Raw genomic sequence first — 11,267 nt, 5'->3', positions numbered from 1 at the left:
GACCTAGTGGAGAGGCTGGGCAGTACCAATTACATCAGTACCCTTGAACTCTGTAAAGGATACTGGCAAGTCCCTCTAACAGAGGAGAGCAAGGAGGTCACTGCCTTCAAAACACCTTTTGGGCACTTTCAGTTCACAGTGCTCCCTTCTGGCCTTCATGGTGCTCCAGCAACCTTTCACAGAATGATGGACAAGATCCTGAAAGGCACGGAGTCCTTTGCTGCCGCATACCCGGATGACATTGTGGTGTACAGTGGCAGCTGGGAAGAACATCTTTGTCATCTCAGTGAAGTGTGTACCGGATCAAGGAAGCAGGCCTGACCATTCGCCCAGACAAGTGTTCCCTCGCCAAGGAGGAGACCAAGTACCTGGGTCCCGTGCTGGGGAAGGGGGTGCTCTGGCCTCAAGTTGCGAAAGTGGGGGCGATCATGGCAGCTGAACGGCCCACGACCAAGACCCAAGTCGTCTTTCTTAGGTTTGGTGGGATGGTACAGATGCTTCATTCCCAACTTTTCAGCTTGTTCTGTGGCACTCACAAACCTCACCCAGAAGAACAAGCCCAAAAAAGTTCAGCGGACAGAGGACTGTGAAGAGGCCTTCCAGGGTCTGAAGAATAATAATAACTATTTATACAGTATAGCACCTTTAAAAACAGAGTTTACAAAGTGCTTTGACACTCAAAATAAAAGCAGAATACTAAAAATTTGAATTTAAAAAGCAATGAAACAACAATAAACAGGGATTAAATTCAGATAGGAGGACAGAGGTGGAAAAGAGCAACAAGTAAATACTAAATAACCCTAAGATGAAAACCAAAATAAACAGTAAGGACAAAATAAAATGAAGATAAAAGATAAGATAAAAAGAGAAAAGACAATAAAAAGACAAAAAAAGAGAAAAGACAATAAAAAGACGATAAAAAGATGACATCGCATAAAAACAAGTCTATAAAAATGGGTTTTAAGAAGTGATTTAAAATAAGTCACTGAAGAATGCACTCTGCAATAAGCCGCTTCTGAAGAGCCCTGATTTCTGCTGGTCCTTCACGGTCCAAATGGATGCTTCTCAGCTGGGGATCGGAGTCAGATGATCTCCAGCCTGTCACCTACATCAGCAGTCTTATTTCCAGTCTGGTTTGTGCTGAACCGATGAGGCTGTCTAGATGCTGACTGCCATTGTGTGTGTGTGTGTGTGTGTGTGTGTGTGTGTCAGTGGTGTCCAGGACTAGTTCAACCAACAAGTCAATGATTGATACACAGACCTACAAGTGATGACACATGTTGGCAGTGAAACATCAGCTGAGAGTTCAGACTTGCCAATTCTGGGAAAATGAGAGAAGGTTGTGGGAGGAAAATTAGGTAAGATGGGGAAAAACGTTTTTAACAAATACTGGAAGACCCACCGCCTTGTAACCCCGCCCCAACAGGCCTTTATAGACGGTGGAGGCTCTGTGACTTTCAGTCAGTGTGGTTAGGTTGCTCTGTTGGGTGAAAGTTGCCAACAGCCCAGTTAGCATTTCAGCTAGGTCTCCTCTCGCTCTAGTCGTTTCATCCAAGTTTCCTCTGGCCTTTGGAAGCCGTGAAGCCGCTGCAGCGTGTCGGCCATGTTTCTGCGGTACAGTGTTTATTTCCTCATCGCCGGGCTTTATCTGAGCAGCTCGGCTCCGACGCCTGAGGACTGCCAACGCTTGGTCGCGCCTGAGGACTGCCAACGCTTGGTCACACCTCTGCCTCTGGACGACCCTACCAAGGTAAAAACTCCTCTGATCCCCCGGCTTCAGCTCTGTTCGCACGGGACTAAAGCCCTAAATACTTCAATTATAAATCAAGAGCACATCAGTAGCAAACTAGAAAAAGGTTGCACACCTGTACAGCAGGTAGACGGCAGGTGCGTAGGAGAAAAACGTGTAAACAACGTAGAAGAGACTCCCACACACTGCTTCACACCTGCAGTTCAACTCCTTATCGCAACGTTTCAGTCATCAGGTCGAAGCAGTGAGTCTCTTTTACATTAATAAAGTAGAACTGCCATAAAATAATCTTTAAACATAGAATTTAGAACTCAAAATTGTTACATGAAAAGCATTGGAAGGTGATTTCTTTTAACAGTGACAACAACACCATTTTCAATTCAGTTTATGACCTAAATGAGTATACATGTTTATACTGATGGTTGTTTGCGTTAGACACTGACTGACAATATATCCTATTAATTTATCGTTATTTTCATGTGAGAAAGTTACATATTGCAGCTTTAACTCAACCCAGTTGAAGAGATAATTACCTGTTTGAATGCTTTGATTAGCAGTTAGGCCTGATTTATGATTTTATAACCGACTTTGATCTTTGAAGTTGTCCGCTCACAGGTTCTTCTAACACCTTTCAGTTCATCTTAACGGTGTTTCGATGCGTCTTTCTATCTGCTGACACTAATGTTAAACTGCATGTTCTGTACAGATTCACGGCAGGTGGAACTTCATCGCGGCTTTCTCTGATCATCCATTGACGGACTTCATGCTGAAGCAGGTCGACAACTTCTGGATGACTATCACATCGCCGCCGTCCAGCAACAACACTCTGACTGTTAGGGGTCGAACACACTTTACGTAAGCAACGCATGCAACAACGCAAAAGTTTTAGCGCGACGCAAACGTCTGCCACAATATCACGCGTGTCAGGTAGGGACACTAAATGAAAATTACTGCTAAAGGAGGAACTACCAATGAAGAACTCATTTCCTGTGTAAACAAATGGCAATAGCCACAGATTTCGAAGAGCATCTGGCTGAATTGATTCGTGGCAGTCGGCATCTATGTGATACCACATCGCCACTGCATGCAGACAGGAATGCAGCAGAAAATGTGCATTTTGTGGCGACAGAGAATGTATAGAAGCACACATTCCTCCACGGTAGCCATTTTTAAATACCCCGCTCCTGCATCAGATTGGCTTTGCTTCCCCCTTGCAGATTAGCAATTTATAACCTCAGACTGGGCCCAAGTACAGCGATCTATGTGCGTTTGCTAAGTAAGCAGACAGCTTGCATAGGCGGAGTACTCGCGTTAGCGTATGCCTCCCTTGCATGGAGTATGTAATTGGCCTTAATCAGGAGAACAAGATGTGAGTTGGTGACAGCAGCTTGGGGCAGTCCATTTTTATCAAACACTCAACAACATGACACCTTTTTAAATTTAAATTCTAATCATAGTTAACTGTAATAGTTAAAAGAAAAAAATCCCTTTTTAAACACTTAAAAGCAGCTACTGGTGATGTACTCTGCATTCCTGGCTCCATTTATTAGTTTGTTGTGTTTTTCTTCTTGGTGGATAACCGGCCAATCGTAGACGAGGTGACGTCACCTCCAGATGTTTCCAGCAGCTTCAATGGAGTTTGATATGAGAAAATGTTTCAGGATGTAAAACATCAGCGGTAAAAGTCAGGTTTTGGTGTCAGTCCCTCAGAATCAAAGAGCGAGGGCTTCTTTCTAGAGGCGCCATTTTGCACCGAGAGACGTTCAACAATCATACAGGGAGAAATCCATCGTAGAAGAGGAGAGAGACCAGTTTCTCCACCACAGGAGCAGGAGAGAGACCAGAATGCACTGCAGCAGAGAGACAGGGTCCTGTTTCACGTACGTGGATTAAAAGAATATTCCACTTAGTTTTAACATGGGGCTATTTGTCACTTTACCGCCATGAAAACCAGAATATAAACTACTCACCAAGATCAGATGCAGCTGGACGAGTTTGTAGCGTTCAGATTTTTACTTCCAATTCATTTGAATGAGGTCACAGAAATAGCCTGAAAACTGAAAATAGATTCAACAACAGATCAACAGAAGAGAACATAGTGGAGGCATGTATCCCTCCGCTATGTTCTCATTATCAATAAAAATGCTTTTTGGCGAAATTATGCTCTAAAAAATATGACCAAACGTCAGTTGAAAACAGCGGGATCTGTTGTTGAATCTGTGGCAGTAGCGGAGCGACCGCGGGGGCAGAGGGGGCGACCACCCCAGGGCCCACGCCCCCCTACTGAGCTACTTTTTGGCTGGACCGCAACAGCGGGGCCAGCCCTATAAATGCGAATGTCTGTCACTGACTGACTGAGTGATGAAGTTACACCATTGGTCGGCCGCGGCACATCATAGGATCACAGAGCCAGAAATTTAAGTTTCGTTTTCTCTGCCATCTTGTTTCTCTGCTGAGATCGGGAGCCCATTTCTCCCACACAGTAAGCAGGCTGACCAATATCATGCATGTAAGCTGAAGCTAACTGAAGCTAAAGTAGAATCTATACAGTTATATCATATCGCCGTTTATTTCAATGCATATGCGCAAGCTCAGTCCACCTGACAGCCCTCTGTTCTGTCGGCGGAGAGAGACACAGACAAGCATGGAGTTTTCGGTGCGCCGAGGGCTTACTGCCGACGCTTCCCGGAGTTTCCCGGGGGCGCGGTGCCGGCCAGTGCCGATAGCTGGGCGCCGATTTGTTCCCGGTGATCCAGCCGAGATTTCGGCGGGGGTCCCGACGCCGATGCGTCACCGGGTGTCCGGCGAACGGCATTTTCGGCACCGATGTGTACCAGAGCGACCGGGGCTTGGATCGGGAGGATCAATGCGGGCCAGGAACATCTTGTTGCCATCAAACACTGGTGTGACGCTGTGTGCCCAGCGTGCCACAGCCCTGTCACAATATAAACTCACCATCATCTCTCTTCTCTCAGGAATGGAACATGCGACAGGCACAGTTACAACATGACCGTCGTTGACAACACCATAAATGTTTCACGTAAGTCACACTATCTGGCACATATGTTGAAGTAGCTAACATGGAGGGCAGAGTTTCTGGCATGTAAGTTTACATATCTAACATGTAGGTCTGAGTATCAAGCACATATGCAAGAGTATCTAGTATGTAGATGAGTGTATCTAATGTGTAATTTGCAGTATCTAGCACTAAAGTCAGAGTTTCCAGCCTGTAAGTTGGAGCTCTGACATGTCAACTGATGTATGTGGTACGTAGGTAAGACTATCAAGCATGGAAGTCAGCGTTTATAGTATGTAAATTGGAGTATCTAACATAATTTGAAGTATCTAACATCGTCATAATTTCTAGCATGTAAGGCAGCCATTTAAGTTGGAGTATCTAGCACATAGATAAGACCTCAGAATGGTCTTGGAGAAGAAGAGAACCTGCTCCAGTGTCGCTGGAATCCACCACAAGTTTAAACAGCTTGCCAAAATCAGGCACAGATTTGACAAAGTCAAAGTATCTAACATAGAAATCAGAGTTTCTCGCAAGTTAGCACATACTGTATATCCAAATCTAGCCTGCAAGTAAAAGTATCTAGTAGCACATAAGTTGAAGTATCTAGCATACAAGTCACGTTGTCTAGCACATAACTCAGAGTATTTAGCAGGTAAGTTGAACTATCTAACATAGAAATCAGTTCCTGGCATGTCAGTCGGAGTATTCACCACACAGTTTTTGGGGATTAAGTCTCTAACTTGTAATGTCTCTTGCAGATGTTTCCGACGTTAAATCAGGAAGGACGAAAACGTTTCTGGCAAAATTTGCTATCAAATTTGCCCCAAATATTTGCCTGTGTCTCATCACCTTAACCACCAGACTGTTGACCTAACTAACTGAACCTGCTAAGCTAACAGCCGCCTCCTCTCCCTAGACGAAAAGAACATTAACTCCACGTTCCAGATCCTGCAGACCTGCGCTGACTGTCTGCTCTTCAACATCAACACCACCGTCAAAGATGTGGACGTCTCCTACCACACTCTTTATATACACTGTAAGACTTTTCCTTGCCTTTTTACTGTTGTATTAACTCCAGTGTAGTAACCAGGCAATAACCAGGCATATTTTAGCTCTGCTAAAATCTCTCGCTCTCTGTCAGTCCTGTACTTTTCTGTAGAGAATATATTGACAGGTTTCTTTTCACACTTTAACTATAGGCAGGCAAGCTGAGATCCCCCGCCTCAAAATCTGCCAATCTTAACAAATATTTTATATAATATATATAAATATTTATCTGAGGAGACGGAAGTTGCATACACCTTACAGTTGCGGTTGCTAGCAACAGCTGTCACTGTCCGTGATTTTATGAACTTGCACTTCTACTTTTAAATCGATCTTATCGCCTTACTCATCGTTAGTGTTTTTTAATCGCTTTGCCTTGGCGTGTTGAAGATCGGATTAGATTGAGCCCTAAGGACACACATGCTATGCTATGCTAGCCGGCTTTCTACTATAGGAAGCTTTTTTCAATCAATTCTTAGCAAATACAGGCGTGTTTCCAACTTACCATTTCTTAGCAAAATACTTGAAAAACTTGTCTTTACACAGCTGATTGAGTTTTAAAACACAAACTCCATATTTGAGAAATTCCAGTCTGGTTTTCGTGCTATGCATAGCAGTGAGACAGCACTGATCAAGGTTTTAAATGACATTTGAGTCAACCTTGATGCAAAGAAACCTTCAGCCTTGGTATTACTTGACCTGAGCGCAGCATCTGACACTATTGACCATGAGATCCTCTTACACAGACTCTTGGGTTGGCCTCTCAGGCACAGTTTTAAGCTAGTTTAGATCAAACCTCGAGAAACGCAACTTCTTTGTCCATCTAGGAGATCATACTTCACAGATAGTCACTCTAAATTGTGGTGTGCCCCAAGGTTCAATCGTGGGTCCCATCCTTTTTAGCCTCTACATGCTCCCACTAGGGATTATCATCCGCAATCATGGCATCAGTTTTCACTGCTATGCGGATGATACGCAATTATATATCTCTGCTACCCCTGATGACCTTAGCTTCGTTGACAGACTTATTAGATGTATCACTGACATTAACAACTGGATGGCGCATAACTTCCTTCAGTTAAACTGAAATATTGGTATTTGGACCTAAGGCAGCCCAAGAGAAATTATGACTGTATAAGTCTGTATCACAGAACATCAAAAGTCAAGCTAAAAATCTAGGTGTTATTTTCAACAGTGATCTGAGTTTTGAACCACATATCAGAAATGTGACTAAAACAGCTTTTTACCATTTGAAAAATATTGCCAAAATCAGACCTATCCTCACTCAAGATACCACAGAGAAACTCATTCATGCTTTTATTACAAGTAGGCTGATTATTGTAATGCACTTCTCCCTGGGCTTCCCAAAAAGACAATTGGGCAGTTACAAATCATCCAGAATGCTGTTGCTAGAGTTTTAACTAAAACCAAGAAAAGGACTAAAACCTTCGGGGAGGCTGCTTTCAGGGGGGTTTGTGGGAAATGTAGTCTTAATGTGGAGAAACACGAGGACTAACAATACTACTGGTGTGAGATAGAGGAGAACACTCGTCTCCCACCATGCTCTCACTGGTTTACAGTCATTAGACCAAGTTACTGACAATGATGGATTGATGGTTAAAAATGGAACACATAGCAACTAATCGTGGATTCCTGTTTTCTCCAGGCAGGTCGGGGGTCCTGGAGGAATCCGATCTGGAAATTTTCCGGCAGCAGGTGGAGTGCCTCGGGTTTTCCCAGCCACCAAACTACCAACACAATCCCAAGAAAGGTCTTTATTATTTTAAATTACGATCCTTCCAAAATGAGATCTCTTGAAAAAAAGTGAAAACATCTTGCTAAATGATTGATAGCACAAAATTAAAATGAATTATGATATGTTTTACAAGATACTGAATGATCAACTTCAGGTTGTACGTTTTTTTTCTCTAACATGTATATATAATGTTTTGGAAATTAACTGTTCATTTATTGATTTTTAAAGCTACAGTCTGCAGCTTTTGGCCTCGAGTTAGAGAAGTGTATCGTTAGTCCCGCCCTCCTCCCCCTCAGCTCCCCAACACCTGTCACTCATCTTGATGAGCTGTCATGTAGCCTGGAGGCTAATTTATGGTTCAACGTCCAAACGTAGCTGTAGCGATGCCGCCGGTGTCTACGGTGCCGCCGTAGTTTAGGTGCAGCTCTCCAAAAATGTAACTGTGTGTCCGGCGACGCAAGACAACGAGAACTGTGATTGGTCCGCTGCATGGGGCAGCTTCGTATTTCCTCCTCCGTGTTCCTGATTCATTTCTCTTGATAATCCTCCGCCGTAATCTTCTCCTTTTCAATAATGATAGACAAAGTAGCTCTTCCTCTTCTAACAAATCCATTTCCAGTTCCACACAGTGCTGGGTAGAGTACTGAAAATCTATACTCAAGTAAAAGTACAATTACTCCCATAAAAAATGACTCAAGTAAAATTGAAAATTACCATTTGAGAAACCTACTCAAGTAAAAGTAAAAAAGTACCTGGTTAATAAATTATTCAAAGTACAAGTTACTTTCCATTTTAATATTTTTTAGGGTGTGCGGGCCAGTGCAAAATAATGAAAAAACAGCACTTGTTGATAAAACTTTCTTAGCCCTTTATAAAACAGAATATAAGTCTGTTTAACTCTAGTATTTACAGACATTATCAAAGTAACCAAACCTATTACAGCCCCAAAATGCAGTAGATACCGAATACAATACAATTAATTAAAACTCAGATTTTCTGTTCTGTAGTATTACTCCCTGTACCAAGACCTCAGTCAATCAACTAGAGAATGAAAACTTCTCTCCATTCACATTTTTCATTTGGGGATTCCCATTTGTTGGAAGCTGCCTCCAGTAAAAAGTAGATTACTGGCTCAAAAATATACTCGAGTAAAGAGTAGAAGTACAGTTTAAAAAAAAGAACTAAAAGTAGGGGAGACCGGGGGCAATTGTAACACTATGACTTCTTGCCTTAAATTCAATATTATAGTCTTGTCCTTCTCAGTGAAAATATATCAATTATCTTATTAATTAGTGCACATATATATGTTTATTATATCAAAGGATGACTGCTGTATTTGAAGTCATCTGTGAGTTATGAGGGAAAATGTAAAAAATGTTACAATTGCCCCCGGTCTCCCCTACTCTAAACTACTTTTTTACTCATGTGCGTTACTTGTAATGCGTTACTACCCACCCCTGGTTCTGGATCTGCCGCCGTTGTCACCATTCTGCTTTAGAGAACGTAAACACGATTTTTTCAGTTTTTCTTCTAGACAGAATAACAAAGCACGACAGCGCCACCTAGCGTTTCGGCGATCTACGCGCAGAACCACCGACGCAGAATTCTGAATGTGCGAACGGCCGTAGACACCGCGAGCAAGCTGTGGTGACACTCCAACGCTAAAATACATCTCATCCTGAGGCCGAGGTCGCCGGCAGCGTAAAGCCTCCACAGCCGATCTGACGCCGATGTTCAGCGTGTTTCTGAACGTTCAGCTTCGCTCTTCTTCCTTTTCTTCTTCTTTCCTCCATTGTTGTTGTTGCTGTGACTTCCTGCTCTGCGGCCGCTCGCCTCACCCTGACAGACACACCCGGCTCACCGCTGGAAGAAAGAGTAGATAGATAGATAGATAGATAGATAGATAGATAGATCTGTCTATGATGCAGTTGACAGTCATATTAATCATTTAATATCAAATGGAAAATGGTGATATGAAGCCCTTAACCCTGTCTTCTCTTTTTCCCTGTCTTTCTCTCTCTTTTCTCTTTGTTTCTTTCTCTTTTTCTCTCTCTCTTTCTGCAGATTTCTGTCCTGAAGTCTAAAAAATGTGAAAGTTGTTCTCCACCTGAAGAAACGACAACTGCCGACAGAAACAAACATTTAACACTGAAACTGAGGAAATAAAGAGACGAAACTGATTCAGAACATGAAACGTGTCGTCCAAGTTTTTATTTGTAAGGAAAAGTAATTGGTGTCGTCTAATTTTCCAGTGAAATCCTTTCAGTTGTGTGTTCTGCAGTCGCTGCTCAGCATCCATCTGTAACAGTAATAAACTTTATTTGTGTGAAACAGAGTTACAGAGTGCCTTGCAGACAATAAAACGATAATAAATAAAAGATGAAAATTTAAAATGCCAGATGTGAATTCAAAACAGGCTAAAAGTTGCATTTTGTAGTAAATCTAAAGTCTGTGCATCATGCAACATAACAGACTGAATAAAACAAAGGGTCTGGGGTCAAATGGTCACATGACCTAGGAGCTATTTCCTGTATTTGGAGCTTTTTTTTTTTTTTTTTAGAATTTGTGGGGAAATATAAAATCTCTGCATCTTTCTGTATGGGTCTTTTAAATGATTTTGGGGTAAAAATTATGTGATTTGTCATCGTTGGCCCATAATACTTTATGCTATATAAATACAAATATAGTATAGTATATAAATAAATATAAATATAAATACTTTAAATTTAACTTTATTTTTTTACCATTGAAAATGATATTAATCATTGAAACATATAATGAGATATCTTAAGGCTGTGTAACACATCCAATCTGCCTGAATTTGTTGACCCTGGTCTGACCAATCAGATTCCATGCTACAGGATTGTTTTGATCAGGTGGACTGGGAGATGTTCAGGGTCGCCTCGGACAATAACATCAGCGAGTACACTGACTGGCTGAATATAAGAAAACCAGCTATGACCTCCAGAAAGCGTTTAGAACAGCCAGGCGGGAGTAAAAGGATAGAGTGGAAGATCAATTCAACAACAACGATGTGAGAAGTGTGTGGCGAGAACTACGGGCCACATCCACACTAATACGTTTTCGTTTTAAAACGCCGTTGGAAAACGATCTCCGTCCACACGAGCGTTTCAGAAATAATCTCCGTCCATACTAACACGCCTGAAAACGCATATCACATGACCATTCGCGTACACTGGGCATGCGCGTGCCGGTGTAAACAGGAAGTAGATTGTCTACTCTGCGGTCGGTTGCTTAGTTGCAGAAAATACTACGGAGGAAGAACAGCAACGGCGAAAAGTACGACCGGAGATTTCTTTGCTTGGACCGACGACGAGGTGGAACCGTTACTGAAAGTAACACACGAGTATAAGGCGGTCGAGGCGGACGTCGTGACTGATAAGACCCAATCAGGAAGCGAACGTGGGCGTCTGCGTCATCGTTTTCAAAAGTCTCCGTTTCCGCCCGTCCAGACTAAAACGCAATCCCGGAGTTTTCGAACTAAAACGGGGTCAGCAGCGTTTTCAAAAGTCTCCGTTTTAGGGGTCCGAAAACGCCAGAGTAGTGCGGACGCTAGGCGTAAACGTAGCAAAAGTTATGCGTTTTAAAACGAAAACATATTAGTGTGGATGTGGCCACAGACTATCACGGACTCAAAGGGAGAACCAGCTGTGTAGTTCACACCTCTACCCGCCTCC

General features: G+C 42.6%; 1 protein-coding gene across 1 annotated transcript in view; it reads left to right on the top strand.

Annotated features, from left to right (window-relative positions):
• The first annotated feature begins 1,331 nt into the window (after positions 1–1,331).
• Positions 1,332–11,267, top strand: part of LOC139911314 (BCL2/adenovirus E1B 19 kDa protein-interacting protein 2-like) — a 225,970-nt gene continuing 216,034 nt past the window's right edge. The window contains exon 1 of the mRNA XM_078290274.1: positions 1,332–1,342. The gene's annotated coding sequence lies outside the window, so the exon portion shown is untranslated. The remainder of the gene's footprint in view (positions 1,343–11,267) is intronic.

Source organism: Centroberyx gerrardi, chromosome 19, assembly GCF_048128805.1.
Source record: "Centroberyx gerrardi isolate f3 chromosome 19, fCenGer3.hap1.cur.20231027, whole genome shotgun sequence".
Taxonomy (NCBI): Eukaryota; Metazoa; Chordata; class Actinopteri; order Beryciformes; family Berycidae; genus Centroberyx; species Centroberyx gerrardi.
Note: the sequence above shows the minus strand (reverse complement) of the source record. Positions and strands in the feature narration are given on the sequence as shown.